At 39.1% G+C, this 17553-nt stretch overlaps 1 protein-coding gene across 6 annotated transcripts in view; it reads right to left on the reverse strand.

Annotated features, from left to right (window-relative positions):
* RASGEF1B (RasGEF domain family member 1B) overlaps positions 1-17553 on the reverse strand; it is a 632176-nt gene that overhangs the window by 199704 nt on the left and 414919 nt on the right. The window lies entirely within an intron of this gene.

Raw genomic sequence — 17553 nt, forward strand, 5'->3', positions numbered from 1 at the left:
ATAGGCTCATTCTATATCTCCGGCAAGCACCCATAGAGAACAAAGCAGAAATTGGCACAAATTATATGAACGGCACAATTACAGCTGTCTTTCAGAACTTTGTCAACAAGTTAATTTCTTGGGCTATTTTAAAGAATTATCCAGGCATTAATTTTAGAGAAAACAAAATCTAGCAATAATTCCTTAGATTACTTCACAAAAATGAAGTGATCAAGGCTGATCAGATTTTATTGGTCTTTCCAGTGCTATTACTGGATGCACTGAAACTCCATTTCCCATATGTCCACCTTGCTTGTCTCTACAAAGATAACATAAAATACCATAGCATATGTCATTAGGAGATAATCACTGAGAGTCCAGGCCAGAGGACGGATTAATAGATACCAAATTCCATTCCAGAATCACGTTCTACTGTCCTTTTTGGGCTCAAATTATCCTCTGCTCTGTTAGTCTGGTGTGCCAAGATCACAACTGGGGCAGCTTGAAGACTTAGAAATCAATTGCGCCCTTGAGAATAGGGATTAACTCTGCTCCAAGGCCTGATGCCCACTGTCTGCCTCTCACGGGCTCTGCAGGCAAAATGTCCCATGAAAGGCAGCCCCATATGCTGCTTTACCCTTCAACAGAAAGTAGCACTGGCTATCCAGCCTGCTGGCTCTTTTTTAGCTCTGCTCCTCATCCTTTGGCTGAACAAATGAGGACGAGACCCAGAGGGAGGACAATCAATCTTTCTGTTCCTAAACTACTAGTCACATGAGATTTACTATTAAACAAGGTTGTGGTGTTTTACCTTCAGGGCAGAGAAACAATGCACATTTTCAAAAGGATTTTTGAGATATTTGGGGTAGATAAACAAGACTGCTAGAGTTGTATTGAAAATCCACAGTGATGAACATAAAGAAAGAATTAAGCATGGTTATCCAACCACGAAACCTATTGTTGGTGCAGCCGGGTTATGCATTAAGGGAAAGTATGCTGAGAGGGAGAGATGTTCAGGAGAATGTGTAACAGTGAACAGTGTGTGTACCACAGCTGGAGCCTCAAGCCAAGGGTGCATTGTTTCTTTTTTCTTTTCTTTTCTCTTCTTTCTCTCCTTCTTTCTTTCTTTTGGAAAAGTGAAAGAAAAAAACAATTTTCTCACCACCAATTTTTTAATGTGAAATAAAGAATAAAGTCTAAATCAAATCAATTTTTTAAAAGGCAATGATATAGGGGCACCTGGATGGTGCAGTCGGTTAAGCATTGGGCTCCTGGTTTCAGCTCAGTTGTGATCTCAGGGTCATGAGATCAAACCCCACATCGGGCTCCCGTGCTCAGCATGGTGTCTGCTTAAGATTCTCACTCCCTCTCCCTCTGCCCCACCCCCACTCTCTCTCTCTCTCTCTCTCTCAAATGAATAAATCTTTAAAACAATTTTAATAAATAAAAGGCAATGATAGATCATTTAAAATGTTTCAATGACATGAAATAAGTCTAATAAAGAATAGTAACAGTGTGTCCTATAAGATTTCCTAAACTTGGATGATTTCTCATTGAAAAGATAAGGCAGCATATGGCTAGACATATACATTATTGGAATGGCTGCCAAAACAATTCAATGGAAAAAGAATGGTCTTTCAACAAATGGTACATATACATTTGCAAAAGAATGAACTTAGACTTCTTCCTCACACCATAGACAAAAATTAACTCAAAATGGTTCACACACCTAAATGTAAGAACTAAAACTATAAAACTCCTAGAAGTAAGCATAGGAGTTAATCTTCATGACCTTGAGATGAGCAGAATCTTCTCAAATACAACACCAAAAACATGAGGAACTGAAGAAAAAACAGGTACATCGAACTTCGTCAAAATTAAAAACTTTTGTGCTTCAAAGAACACCATCAAGAAAGTGAAAAGATGACCCACAGAATGGAAGAAAATAATTGCTAATTACATATCTGATAAGAGATTTGCATCCAGAATCTATAAAGAACTCTTGTAACTCAGTAATAAAAAGACAAATAACCCAATTTAAAAATGGCATAGAATTAAAAAAAAATTCCCCAAAGATTTACAAATAGCCAATAAGAATATGAAAAAATGTTCCACATATGAGTGAAACCATATGATAACTGTCTTTCTCTGCTTGACTTATTTGACTTAGCATAATCCCCTCCAGTTCCATCCATGTCGATGCAAATGGTAAGTATTCATCTTTTCTGATGGCTGAGTAATATTCCATTGTATATATGAACCACATCTTCACGGGTAATGGTTTATTAAGGAGGGCACGTGTTGTGATGAGCACTGGGTGTTATACGCAACTAATGAATTGTTGATCACTACATCAAAAACTAATGATATACTGTATGTTGGCTAACTAAACATAAAAAAAAGGAATATGAAAAATGTGCAAAAAATGCTCAACATAATTAGCTATTAGAAAATCAAAACCATGCACATCAAAACCATGATAAGATACTACCTCACACCCACTAAAATGACTATAATAAAAAACACAAAAAATAACAAACACTGGCAAGGAAGTAGAGATATTGGGTCCCTTATATATTGACAGTAAGAATGTAAAATCGTACAGACGCTGTGGAAAACAAATTGTTAAACACAGAGTCACCAGATGAGTTAGCAACTCCATTCCTGGGTATATACTCAGGAGAAATGAAAACATATATACATTAAAAAAAATGTAAACAAATGTTCATAGCAGCATTACTCATAATAGCCAAAAAGCGAAAACAACCCAAATGTCCATCAGCTGAGGAATGGACAAATAAAGTGTGGTATATTTGTTCAATGGAATATTACTGACCATAAAAGGGAAGTACTGATTTTACAGATGGGAAAATTTGTTTGGAAAGATTTCGTCCCTTATCCAAAGCCACATGATTTTCAAGGGGCTGAGCTAGGTTTAGATCACTGGTCTGTCTCTAAAGTGGATGCTCTTAACTAGTCAGCTTTTGTAATTCCCTATGGAAATGATACCATAGACTGCTTTTATTAAATACTGGCTCTATGCTAAGTACTTTGTATACATTATCTCACTGTTCCTCACAACACCTCTGCTAGGTCAGGGTTATTATCTCTACAGCAGAGAGATGATCAAAAGGAGAAGTTAAAGGCCTTGCCCAGGTCATAATCCTGGAAATCGGGCAGAGCTGCAATTTGAACCCAGGTCCATCCACTCCCAGAATCAGCATTCTTTCTGCTAAATCTTGCTGTCCCTGTCATCAGGTTCTCGGGATGATTCTTTAATGCATCTCTGGGGTCTGCCCTATTCCTTCTTTTTTCAAGGACACAAGGCTAGCCTGATGCTCTGACAATTCACACCAAGATTTCTCTCTGAATTTCTTTTTTTTATTATTATGTTCAGTTAGCCAACATATAGTACATCATTAGTTTTTGATGTAGTGTTCAGTGATTCATTAGTTACATATAACACCCCGTGCACATAACAACACATGCCCTCCTTAATACCCATCACCCTGTTACCTCCTCCCCCCCACCCCCCTCCCTTCTGAGACCCTCAATTCATTTCCTGGGGTCCATAGTCTCTCATGGTTCATCTCCCTCTCTGATTTCTCTATGAATTTCTGGTTGGGCTCATTTCCATGAACTTCACTCTCTCTCCAATCCATTTTTCAACCCCCAGCTTCCTCTAGCAGATCACTTCTATTTCTCCATCACTTAAGAACACACAACGCCTGTGAAACCAAATCCAAAGTCCTCAGCTTGGAATGCATCGGTCTCCATAATAAATGTGGCTGTAGGGGCATGTGGGGAGCTCCTGCTTTCAGCTCAGGTCATGATCTCAGGATCCTGGGATTGAGCCCCACGTGGGGCTCCCAGCTCAGGGGGAGTCTGCTTCTCCTTCTCCCTCTGCCTCTCCCCTTGTTTGTGCTCTCTCTCTCTCTCAAGTGAGTAAATAAAATCTTTTTTAAAAAATAAATGTGGCTGTATACTACAATCGATCAATTGGGAGCTTTTAAAAATCCTGTTGCTCAGGCCACACTCCAGACCAATTTAGTTAGAACTCCTGGGTGTGGGACCCAGGCAACAATATTTTTTAAATCTCCCTAGGTGATTCCAAAGTGCAGTCAATATTGAGAGGTACTTAAATAAACCAATTGGCTCCACAGTTTAAACCTCCCTCCTAATTGCTAGGTTTATTTCTTTATTGTCCTTCATATCTACCACCTCTACTCCCACAGTCCTACTCATTTGCTCAGGGAGAACGCTTTCCTTTCTCATCTCCGACACGTCAAGTCTCTCTCACCTGCCAGACCTTGGCCCAACCCCACCCACTCCAGGAAGGCGTCCCTGAATATGCTGACCTCTGCACAAACCTCTATCTAAATATGCATTTATTGTCCAGATAATTTAGTTAAGAACCTGATAATACAATACTTTTGCTTGCTTCCCAACTACTTTACAACTATTAGTCTGTGGTCCCTACAATTGTGGAAAACGTTAGTGCCAATATCTCCTTCTGTATACTCTGTTATTCCACTGAGCTTCCTTTGTCTGATTTCATAGCCTGGTACCCTTTAAGACCTAACGTGTGCATTTGTCTCCTCTCCCTAAAATCTTGACTACCCACCCTTGTCCCAGTGCCTTGACTTCTCTGTAACTATTCTACATTTCTTCACCAGACCCTGCATTTTCACTCCTCCATGAAGTTGCCTTTGCCCAGAATTCAGTACTCTCCAATCTGGCAAAATTCATTTTCACGGCTTCCTTCTGGCTCAACTCATCTATGCTTCTCCCCTTGTCAGACAGAGCTAATGGTGCCTTCCTTCATGTTCCTATTGCACTTTACTTATATCAGTAATTTAGAACTTACCACAATGGGTCAAAGTTGGTAGAACTCTGCTGATTTTAAATAAGAAAGCACAGTGGATGCACATGTGACAAAATAGAGGCTCATTTAAACACAAAGTCAAAATTCTGACACTGTATTTTCCTTATAAGCCTAACAACAAAGTGCTGTTGACTTGAAAGACCATTTTCATGGCTTATCACATCACTGGGGGGCTGACCTTTGGAAGGTTCTGGCCCAGGACACCTGCTGTGTTGTGTGCGTGTCACGTGTGGAGATATGCACTGGCTTCCTTCAACAAAAGCTGCAAAGAAAGGAACTGGTGGAGAAGCAAGATGTGCAAACGTGTCCTTCTCTTTGAAGTCCATCACTGATCAGAGATAAAAAGATCTTTGCACCGACAGGGAAGCAAACTTGAAATCACAGTGCCTTAAGCAGGCCCACGTAGTAACAGTTCGTTTTTTAAAAACTCCAGATTCAAAATAACCTTGAAATAGTCCATTTTAAAGAGTCCCCAAGCGTAGCTACGACAAATAAGAATTCCATATCCAGGAGGATCTTATCAATAAGCGACTCTAGATCCTCCTCCAAGAAATACACTCTTTTTATAGAGGACTAGGGAGTTAATTGCACATTTCAAAATAAAGCTGAAACATGGCTGCTGCTATAAAAGTCTGTGAGCTTAGTTTCTTAATCTTGAAATTGCCATTCTCCCATCTCCATACTAACACATTATAATAAGGATAATAGGTACCAAGGAGAAAGCATATAGCATGAGACTATAATTCTGTGGAGAATCTCCTCACCGGGAATTCAATGTATATAAAATTGTGCCCAACCAATTTCCCTTTCGTAACTAAACACTCATATTCCAGTTTCTTATTCTAAAGTCCCCTCAAAAGATCCCAGATTGAACCCCAAATCCTCTCAAGTCCCCACTTTAACATGTGACAATGATGAACTCACCTGCAGATTTTAGGAAAGGTTTCAATTCAGATCACATTCCTATCTCCGCATGATGATTCTTTCCCAGCTTCAGCCAAAGTTCATTAAAACCCAGGTTTTGTCTAAACAAGAATTCACACTGTGTGATGTCATGACTTGTCTATAATATTTCCTCAGCTCTAATCAAGTTATTCCCAGGCTGAAAAATCTTCAACAGTGAAGATGCAGGCATATGAATTGAGGCAGAATTCAATCAAAGTGGGCTGGGAAGATGAGGAAAGGTGCAGGAATAGAATTTGTGGAAGGGAGAACTTAGGATTTGTTTTGGAAAGTGAGCGTCTTTGGGTATCTGGAGAGAAGAAAGTGGTTCTGGATCAGAAGGAACAAGCAAAGGTTCAGGGATAGGCAGAAAGAAATCTGTCACTGGCAATGTGCCAGGTACAGTTGGTTATCTACTGTTACGTGCTAAATTGTGTCCCCTCCCCCCCAAATTCATATGTTGAAGTCCTAGCCCCCCACCCCATACCTCAGAATGTGACTGTATTTGAAGGCAGGGCCTTTAAAGAGCTGATTAAGTTCAATGAGGCCTTTAGGGTGGGCTCTAATCCAATCCCTGGTTTTGCTATCTGCTTGGTTTCTGCTTACTTCCACCACTCCTTGTGTAAGTTAAGGCAGTTCATACCACCTAATTTAGATCAGCCAATAAAAGATGGGCATCCATGTGACAGGCAAACCACTGACCCCCACTATGATAGTAATCATTATAAGAACTAACATTTATTGTACCCTTATTATGTGCAGAAACTACAATAAAGATTTGTATATACATGCACTGATTTAATCCTCATGCAATCCCAAGCATCTACTAGCTGCTAAGTAGCATCTCTTCAGGAGGCCCTTTCTCAACTCCAGCCTGAGAGAGGTGGCCCCTATGAGCTCTCATTACACCTAGCACACATCTCTAACAAAGCACGCAGCTAATAGTATCAATTCTTGTGAGTTATCTCTACCTTCCTGAATACAGTATAAGCTCCTGGAGGGCAGGAACTTTGTCTTACCTATTCTGTGTCTCTAACACGAGACATAAGGATTGGTATATAGTAGGCACTCAATAAATATTTGCTCAACACTGGCAGATACTTTGACTTAGCTACCCTAAATGCTTCCCCAGTTCATCCCTCCACTCTAGAGAGTGGGAAAGCTAGGTAATTTTCCAGTTTTCCAGAAGATTCTGAAAAAAACATTCCCCTTCCTGACACTATGAAGTTGTCTGACAAGAAAGCTCTGTGAGGATACTTAGAGCTTTGGTAGCCTTTTTGTGATGATAAGGGAAAGACCAAGAGAATCACAGGAACCCAGAACCAGATCCTTGATGTCTCTGAGCTGCTGAACCTTTCCTAGGATTCTCTCTCTCTAAGACTACCTCCTATGTAAGAAAAATAAACTCCTTTTGTTAAAAACACTGAGAGTTACTTTTACTTGAAGCTTAAAGCATTCCTTCTTATCCATGAACATTTTGAAATCAGTAAGACCTGGCCCCTAATCTTAAAAAAAGACCCAATAGACATGGTGTTGCCACAGTAAAAACAGGACACCAGATTAAATTTTTAAATATAGGACTTTTTAAAAAACAATGAATTACGTTTCAATGTAAGTATGTCCATTCAATATTTGGGATACACCTATATTAAAAAAAAAATACTTGTGGGGGCACCTGGGTGGCTCAGTCAGTTAACGTCCAACTCAGTTTCGGCTCAGGTCCTGATCTCATGGCTCACGAGATCAAGCCCCACGTCGGGTTCTGCGCTCAGTGGGAGTCTGCTTGCAACTGTCTCCCTCTGCCCCTTCCCCCACTCTCTTGTTATCTCTCTCTCAAATAAATAAATAAATCTTTCAAAAAAATACTTGTGGCTTATTAGAAATTCAAATTTAACTGTGTGCCCTGGATCTTTATTTGCTAAATCTGGCAACTCTTTATGGATAGTAATAAGCAGCTTCTAAGAGAAGCAGAAGAGATTCTTAAATCAGAACATCCAATTTACCAAACAAAACCACTCCCTGAATGAGATAACAGCAATAATAACAACTTAAATTATACGATCCTTCAGTTTTCAGAGAACTTTCAGACATTACTCATTCATTAGATAGTTGTTGTTTACACTATATATATTTAAAAAACCACTTGATCTTAATGAGTTATTTGCCCAAGGTGGCACAGAGGGTAAAGGAGCTGAGATCTGAACTCTCATCTACAGATGCCTGGTTCAGTGCCGTTTCTTTGCAACACAGGCTGTCAGACTTGACTGTGCAGCAGAATCAACTGGAGGGCTTGTTAAAACAGATTGTCCAGGGCCTTTACTCAGTTCTGGAGAGGGTTCAAGAATGTGCATTTCTAACAAGTTTCCGAGTGATGCTGATGTTGCTGGTATTGGGACCACACTTTTTGGAAACCACTGCTTTATATGACACCAAGACAGCTCTTTTCTAGGTGGACAGAATCAACAACATTTAATTTCTTTCCAAGAAGAAAAAAACCTAGATAATAGTATATCAAAGCCCAATGATAACACACTATTGCAAAGAAAAACAAGCCCTCTTTTTCTTTGACTTGTATCATTTGGAGCTTGAAAGTTAAATGCATACATGGGGAAGCATGTTAATATAAATGTGATGCCTTATTTTCCAGTTTCTTGAACACTAGTTTTTATTCATGGGTGTAGACGCTGCCCAAAGAAGCTGTAGGTTTTACTAAAATGTGGAAGTATGTGGCGTGTGTGTGTGTGCATGCGCCACATTTCTGGAGGACAGGCTGCATGAAATTTAAGGGTCACTACAAAACTCTGAGGAGCCTGGAAGTTAGAATCCCCAATAGCCTCACCTCTAAAATCATGTGTGGGTCAGGACATGAAACTTGACCCTTTGGATGATAAGCCAAGAGGTGTCCTTCATTTATCCAGAGTCAATTACATTCTCCCTCTTCTCTACTTTCCTTGTCTCCTTCATACTCCCACAGCAACCACCTACCAGACAGGAAGATAAAATAGAAATGGAGAGGAGCGGCCAATTTTAAGGCAGTCAGTGCAGCTGCCAAACCGCAGGTGGGGGGGGGGGGGGGGCGCGGTGAGAAGTGGGGACATGGAAGAGAAGAAAGAGCTATTTATTCTCTGAGTCTCTGAGTGATAATTTCACTGTCTACATAAATAGTAGCTAAAAGCATTAAAAACAAATATAAATATACTACAAACATGGTTCACATTCTTGGGGCTTCCCTCCATGGGTCCTGAGTCCTGAAAGTCTTCTGGGGACCTCTAACACTCCCCAACCAACCCCAGATCCCCCAGCCAGTAGGTATACCAGGACCCTTCACTGCATTCCAGGTTAGCAACAACCTCTTGTCTATCCAAATAGTTTCTCCAGCTATGAGAAAACGAAGAGTAATCGGTTTCATTTTTTAATTTTCTAAAACATTAATGTTGTGGAAAACTACATAGAATAACATAACCACAAATGCTCACAGTCCTATGATCCAGATTTAGCAACTGTTAATGTTTGGTTGTATCTCTTCTAGGTTGTTTTTTTCTTTTTTTTTTTTAAAGATTTTATTTATTTGACAGAGAGAAAAACAGCCAGAGAGGGAACACAAGCAGGGGGAGTGGGAGAGGGAGAAGCAGACTCCCCGCTGAGCGGGGAGCCCGATGCGGGGCTCGATCCCAGGACCCTGGGACCATGACCTGAGCCGAAGGCAGACGCTTAACGACTGAGCCACCCAGGCGCCCCTCTCTTCTAGGTTTTAATATTTTGCTATTATGTAGTTAAATGACAGATAGAATCAAACATCTTTTGATGCCACCTATCCCTTTCTTATTTTTCTTCTTGGACAACAAATGCAAATTTTGATTTCTTTTATTTCATTTAAAAAACTTTTACCAACATAAACATGCATTATAGAACAACATATAATTTATTTTTGTTCTTTGTGTTTATTACCAGTGGAAATATATTTTGTTTATATAAATGATTCATGCTGAGTATTTGGTTCTTTTCACCCCACATAAAATTCTTGAGATCTAATCAGTTGATTTAGATGATCACTTTTAACTGCTCATTTTACTTACCCATACCTCTTTAAATGGACATTTAGATTGTTTCCCATTTCTTTACTCTTACAAGCAAGGCTGAAATACTCGTCCCATTACATGACTCTGTGTACACAAGAGTTTTTGTTGGATATATACATAGCGTGGAATGTTTGAGACCTAGGTACAGCATCTTGAATTTTACTAGATGCTGTCAATACTATCTTGAAAGTGGGTCCATCAAATTATATTCCCAAGACAAACGCAGTAAAGTATCATCTCACCCACATGATGACAACTCCTGATGCTGTCAGATCTTAATTTTTGCTAATGTTAGACTAGGTGATAGTTGTATTTCATATTTCCTTGTGATGGATTGAGTTTTTTCTGATTCAGTTTTCCTCCCTGTGAATTGTATATTCACACCCTTTGCCTGTTTTTCTATGTGATTGTCTGTCTTTTGTCTACTGTTTTGTAGGAATTCTTATATATAAATAATTATTTATATATAAATAGTAATTTATGCCTTATATACAAATATTGCAAATATCTTCTCCCTGTCCATGGCTTGTGTTTTAACATTGTTTATGAGTAACTTATTACTAATTAGATAAGGAAGCCAACAGAAGCGATCGCAGACCAGACTTGGCACTATCACACACAATCCTTCAATGGACTGGGGATGAAGTAACTGAGACTCAAAAGCAAAGAAGCAACTGAAGAAACCAACATTTGAAGTCCTGTCTGAAAGCCATAAATCCAGTCCTCACTCCACCACAAATCAACATGCTTGCTCGTGTGTTCCCCCTTTCACAAACACTGTAAAGGTTTATCACAGTTAAAATGTGCAGAGAGAATTTATGGCATCAGAAATATTTGGGGACATTTGTTAAAAGGGCAAAGATTTTTATTCTGTAGGACTGGGGTGAGTCCCAGAAATATGCATTGTAAACAAGTTCCCCAGGAGACAATGGTGTAGCAGGTCCGTGGGCCAGACTTTGAGGACTCTTGATGAAGAGCTGAGAAACCAAAGTACTTACTGAAGCTGGTGGGGGTCCGTGGGAGGTCTGGAGTTCCAGACCAAGAAGTATTTGATGTGCCTCTCTCCTGTTGGTCTATATACTCTGTGAGGGCAGGGACTTGCTTCTTCTGTTTTCTCCTACCATCTAGCATAGTGCCTGACTCAAAAAATATTTGTGGAATGAAGGGATGTTCCACATATCACATTCTGTAGGTAACTGCCCATGGCTAGGAAAAGTCTTAGGAAAACCTGAATTTAGCCTCGAGTTCTAAACTTGCTTCTTCCATAAAAAGGGAGATAGGTAACAATAATTCATTCCACATGCCAGGTTGCTCTTGACCTCGGTTAATTTACAGCATTGACCCTCCACACTGATGGTTGTCATCTCGAAGTACATACTATGAAAACAAACATTCCTAATTATGGTTGTGTCTATAAAATGACAGTCAACTCAGTGGTCAAGGAAATTTGTCTAAGCTGTTTACTATGTGAAAATAAAATATCCAGGAGTTTCTTTGGAAGCTGATGCTCAGAAGGTACTTGTTAGGATCCTTTCAGTACCTTCTCTTTTCACCTTATCCTGGTGCCACAAGGCAGAACAAGTTTCAAGGCCCCTATGCCTCACGACATCTCTTTGAACAAGAATGATTCATTGGGCCTAAGCTTTTAGTCCTGACAATTGTCTGCATCCGGTGCAGACCATCTCTGTCTTCGATCAAACCTGTCAGCATTTCCCTTCCTTTATGCTTTAGTCATACACTATTGAGATGACCAGGAGATCTTCTCTCCAAAGCCAGCCAGCCAATAATACCTGTCAAGCTAGGCAAGAATTTACCACAGTAGAGCTTTGTGTGATGCAATGTTCAGAGATATTTGCCGAGAAGAAAAAAATGTAAGCATTTCTAAGAGCTTTGTCACCTCCACCTATTTCTGATTCTTCAATGGGATAGGTCTATCTGAATATCCTCAAAAGGCATAATGAAGAGAGGCCCTGAGAAGTATATCTGAGCAGGAGGTATGACAGATCTATGGGGGAATGTGGTTCTGGGAGATTCTTATTTCTCTCAGATATTTTTATTTTTAGAAGTAACATTAAAACTTTTTAAAGTAAGAAGATGTTAAAACTCCTCATATGCTTAATCAAGAAACAACATGGAGATGCTGCTGGTTTGAAGATAAAGACCAGGAAGTTGTCTTCTCTATAGCTAGAGAATGTCATATGAGGACCCTTATCTTCTCATTCCCAAAGAGTGTGGTGAGAGTCAGTGTAGTGAGATGCAGGTGGCAGCTGAGACAGAGCAGAGGTGGGTAGAATATCTTCTCTGGAGGAGGGTATGGAATTCATTCTAGATATCTACCTCCCCCAGGCCAGCAGACAAGCTTAACACTTTGAGCTTCAGAGCAATTGCCCTCTCTTCACTTCTTCCCTATAGGAACCAGACTAAAGATGGATCTATACAGAGCTGTTGTTCAGGCTTCCATATACTATGGCTGTGTGGGGAGGGCACTTAGAAACATAATGCATAAGGTGTACAGGAATTTATGAGCTGGCTTTGTCAACTGACAGTAGAGTTTTCATAGCGTGGATGAATTGAATCCAAGGTTTTTTTGTTTTGATTTGTTTGGGGTTTTTTTGCCTATAAACATATATAGCCTGCCAAAGATATTTTAAGCTATATAATTCTGATGAATTTGCACTTGACTTATAAAAACACTTTTTCCAGCCTAATGTTGTGTGATAATTATTTTCTGATCTTTTTAAAGCTCTTGGCCTTGGAAACAGGAAGTGGGAAAATAAACCGGAAAATCAAAAAGTTCAAATTTAAGGCAAAACCTGAGTCACACTAGTTCTGGTACAATGTAATTTCTAATCCTGATGTCACAAATATCAGCCTTACAATAGGTGTGAAGTAAATAAAGACTAGATTTAAAACAAAATGTTTGCAGGAGAAAAAAAAAAAATATCCCAATTGTTTCCTTAACTTTTCATAAATTAGTGTTTGAGAGGAAACAAGATGGAAAAGTTTGGTTTTCCTGTGACAGTTCAATTCATTCTCCTCACATTTCAAAAGCTCCAAGTAAGAGGAAGTAAGTAAGTCTCTCTCCCATGGTCCAATCTTTCTTACCTGCTATTTGCTTGTCCCCTCTTCTTGTAAGCGCAGGTATGTGAGTGTGGTGTGTGTGTGTTTGTGTGTGTGTGTACTTTGCTCTTACATCTTGTTTCAAAGCTCTAGAAGCCAAGATGTAGTGGAAATTCTTTTGGATCAGTATCTTTCTCATTTCCCTGGCCACATTCCATGCCCCTACCCTCTGCTTACCATCTAACAAATATGTGATCATGATACATGCGATCATGATCAGTTGTCATTTCTTGAGTGCCAGGTATTGGCACGTTAATTTACCTCATTTAATTATCAAAACAGGCTTATGGTGTACACAATACATCTCCAATACACAACTAAACAACCCGAGACTCAGAATATAGAGTCACAAAGCCAGGAAGTTTTGGTTTCAAGATTCAAACTCAAGCCTTACTGATTCCAAAGTACAAAATTTTCCTCTACATTACACCTTCAGAAATAGACAAAGGTCTGACTGTGCAATGAATTTAAGGCACATTTGCTCTATTTTTTTTTTTCAGCAAATTATCCCTAATGGCATAAAAGAGTGAATGTATGTGGGTGAGGGGGTATGAGCATGTGTTGCAAGGTGGGGAGGGGATATGTGAAGGGATACAGTATGCTTGTGAGGATGTTAGTTTGAAGTGCCTGGCTGCATCCACATAATTTCTTTTAAGTCTTCTATTTATTTAAAAAACATACTCTAATTTTGCATTCTATTCCTTAGTATATTCATGTTTGCTACAATGTTAAAGAAAAGGGTTAAAAAATAATACTTGTCATTGGCTAAATTTATCCTGCAGGTCTATGCCATTGGTGCTTTTGGGATTAATGTAACCCAGGGTAAAAGGTAGAAAAAAATAAGTCCATCTCTATTACTGAAAGTACAACTGAGAAGTACATTTCTTACAAAGAATGTGCCAACAGCATACTATTTGCACATACTATTTGCATACAAAAGAACATCACATTACTACTAATGATCATAAGATGGATTTTGAATACTCAGTAGGGGACTATGGGGATAATAATATACAAGAACAGTATAGCGTAATTTTTGAAAAGTGGGAATTATTTGTACAGCCTAAACCAATCAGTTTTAAAGCTTAGCACAGAGAATCAATTAAATCCTAAATTCCTACTAGAGCACACATAATTGTGATACACAGAGGCAACATGGTAGAGTGAGAAGAGCTTTGGACGAGGGCTCAAGACCTGGGTTCTAGACTCAGCTCTACTATCAGCAAGTTTCCACATGAGTTTTGATAGGTGCTTGGCTCCTGCATTTGAGTCTATAAAACGAGGTGTTGAATAGTGGGCTAGATGACTTCTGATATACCTATGAAGAGTTCACTCTATATTCACTCTATGGAATCTGTCTAATGTATTGCAGTGAATAGAATATAGGCATTGGGATCAGATAGACCAGAATCTGAATCCTAGTTGAGGCATTTAATTGCTGTGAGAGCCTTGCTTTCCTGTGTGTGAAATAAAATATACCTCATCAGGTCACTGAGAAGGTTAAACGAGAAAATATTTGTAAAAATCCACCATGGTGCCAAGATAGATTGTTGGCACTCAATTATGGTAGCTATTATTTTGATGATATTTATTACATATATAATAATAAATAGCACTCAGGTTGTTCTGCTGAGTTATCAGTTGCACTATAAATCTAAATGTTATATTCCGGTATGTGTTAGATCCTTTTACCATACTCTTTTGGTACCATGTCATTTGTCTTCATGGCATTTACCACCAACTGTAACTATCTGCTTATTTCTGTGACTCCAGGAATATTTATTTAATATCTTCCTTCCCACATTGCTATAAGCCCCATGAGGATAGGGAACACATCAGTGTTGCTCACATCTGTATTCCCAGAATATAGCATAGTGCCTGAGACAAAGTAAGTGCCCCCAAATTATCTGTCAAATGAATGAATGAATAAATAAATAGTCCTAAAAAATCTTAGTCCTTATCTCACCTAATCTACAGACATCATGCCAAGAAAGGTACTTGTTATCTGGGGCCCAGGAAAATTACTTGTTCAGTCCTACCTGTATTAGTGAGTCTGACAATAAGCAACTTCATACACAATGTACAATGTTCAATGATAGGCCATTCTGCTATCAGTTCATAAGGCTACCAATTTTTAGAGCTTACTCCAAACTTCTACCCACCATGCCATGGTTCAGGTATACATCCAACATGGCTCTCCAATAATATAATTATCAATTCAGGGCAGCAATAAGGAATGTTCTGTTTCCACTGTGCTTACAGAGAAATGACAGTGTATTTCTCGCATTTTATTTATTTTTAATGGTCTAAATTGATAGACGTTAGTCTGTAAAGTATATCAATATCATCTGGGAACCTGCTAAATATGCAGATTCCTGGGTCCCATCCCCAGATAGTGTGATTCCGACTTAACAAGCAGAAAAAGTGCAGGTAAAGACTGATCATGTCATCCACGTTAATGGGATATTCCATACGCTGTGGTCACAAAGGAAATAAAAGTTCTTCTCACTGCTGATGGACTGTCATGAGTTGTGCCTAAAAGGCTTTGAGAGCAGTGAATAAAATCCATGGTTAGTCTCTAGTAGACTGAAGGGAGAAAACTCTGAAAAGTCAAAGTGCAAGGCATTTCTGCCTATTAAAAATCATGCATGTGACATATCTTCCAACTTAAACAGTCCCAGTCTGTAGGTTCTAAAGCTATTTTACTTCCAGACATCTCCCATACACCTGAGAATAAAATATCAAGTTCCATCATATAATTCTACCTCTAATTTAGAACCTGAATTTCATGTCTTTAGAGGTGTGTAAAAGGCCTACGTCAACTTTTTGCTTCTTGCAAAGATAATAATTTAGGCTATCACCAGACACCTGTCTAACCTGTAATTTTTCCTTACTCCATTTTATTTCGTCTCCATGAATATGTAGATAGCAGAGGTTGCCAGAGTGCTAAAGTGCAATACAAAGAGCATGCATTTAATTATTCAGGTAGAGGTAAAGGGAGGAGAGTAGTAACACAGGTGCTCAGTGATGGTGAGTCCCTAGCATTGGAACTGACTGTCCTTCTCCTTCATTTCATCCCAGGTAATTATAGACCATCTATTGTACTTGGTACGGTAAGCAAGGAGCCCAGGAAGGCAATTAGGGGAAAGAGGGGAAAAGATATCAATGTAACTAATGGGAGAATAACAGGAGTGGCATGAAGAAGGGCAAACAGGAGGCATGATCATTGAAGGAAAATTCTTAATTGACTTTGTTCTGTTCTTTTATTCAGAGAGGGTGGTAAGGCAGTATTATCATCTAGTAATATAGATGTTACTATGTGTACTAAGCAATGGGAAGCCTTCCAGGTTCCTTTGGGTTCTGTCTTCTCTGGGGACATTGATTCATTTATTTTACTCATTCAGAAAAAGTACTTATTGAGCACATACTACATAATTAGGATTTGCTCTAGGCACATAGGATACAATAAAATAAGATTCATTTCTGTGCTCAAGTGGCTTTAAGTCTAATGGGAGAAACATACCAATAAGCAAGTCATTTCAACTCATTGTGTCTTCCAGCTAGGACCTGGGGGGTCAAGATAGACTTCCGGAACAGATACTCAAACAGCAGTTCCAAGAACAGCAAAAGCTGGGAGGAGACAGTGAGGGAGACTAGGCGAGAAATGGATAAGGAGCCTTCCAGGTAAGTGCCTGGCAACAGTAGAGGAGGGAGAATCAACAGGAAGTGGGCAGTGAGGAAATATGTTGCTTGGAGGCAATTTCTGGAGGAGAAGAAGAAAGATTTGTGAAAAGTTTTTCACTTTCTTTGCCCACGATTTCTAGACATAGAAGAATCCTTATTCCCTTCTGGTACCTTAAGCTATTCTAACCAAGCAGCCAAGCTTTGAAGACTGACTCATGGTGGTCTCAGATCCATTCACTTGTAGCCAAAGTAAATACAAAATATATTTTCTTAATCTACCTACATACATCAAACTCTAAGGCTCTGTTTCCTTTTGGCCTGTCTTCTTTACTTCCTTCATTTCATACACAATGAACAATGATATCTGCAGTATTGCCTTTCCAGACAGACTTAATACTATCTCTGTGTGTTTATATTGTCTAGATTAAACTAACTTTGTAAAAAAAATGTATCTCTCCAAGTTCTTCTGGTTTCACGTTCAGTTGTGTTTATATTCCTTTCAAAATTCTAAAGAGTCTTTTTGATGTTTTTAGGAGTGGCCTACCTGGCAAGCCTGGTCTCCCCACTCTGCTGTTGATATGATCTGTGCATTAAGTTCACAAATGCCAGGGCTTCATACTGACAGCAAATAAAGCACACTAGATGGGACATATCCCTGCTCTTTAATTTACTTTGCTTAGGACGGGAGTTTAGAATCACTTATATTTGCTTGCCTGGTTTTTCAAGCATTCTCCCAGGAAATTAATAAACTTTAGTTTCTAAATATCTCATTTGTATTGGTGTGTTGGAACCAGTCCATAGGAGCTCACGAGAACCAATGATTAAACTTTTCAGGAACTTTGTGAGCTGATTGTTAAACACTGG

The sequence above is a fragment of the Phoca vitulina genome, unplaced genomic scaffold (assembly GCF_004348235.1).
Source record: "Phoca vitulina isolate PV1807 unplaced genomic scaffold, GSC_HSeal_1.0 scaffold3, whole genome shotgun sequence".
Taxonomy (NCBI): domain Eukaryota; kingdom Metazoa; phylum Chordata; class Mammalia; order Carnivora; family Phocidae; genus Phoca; species Phoca vitulina.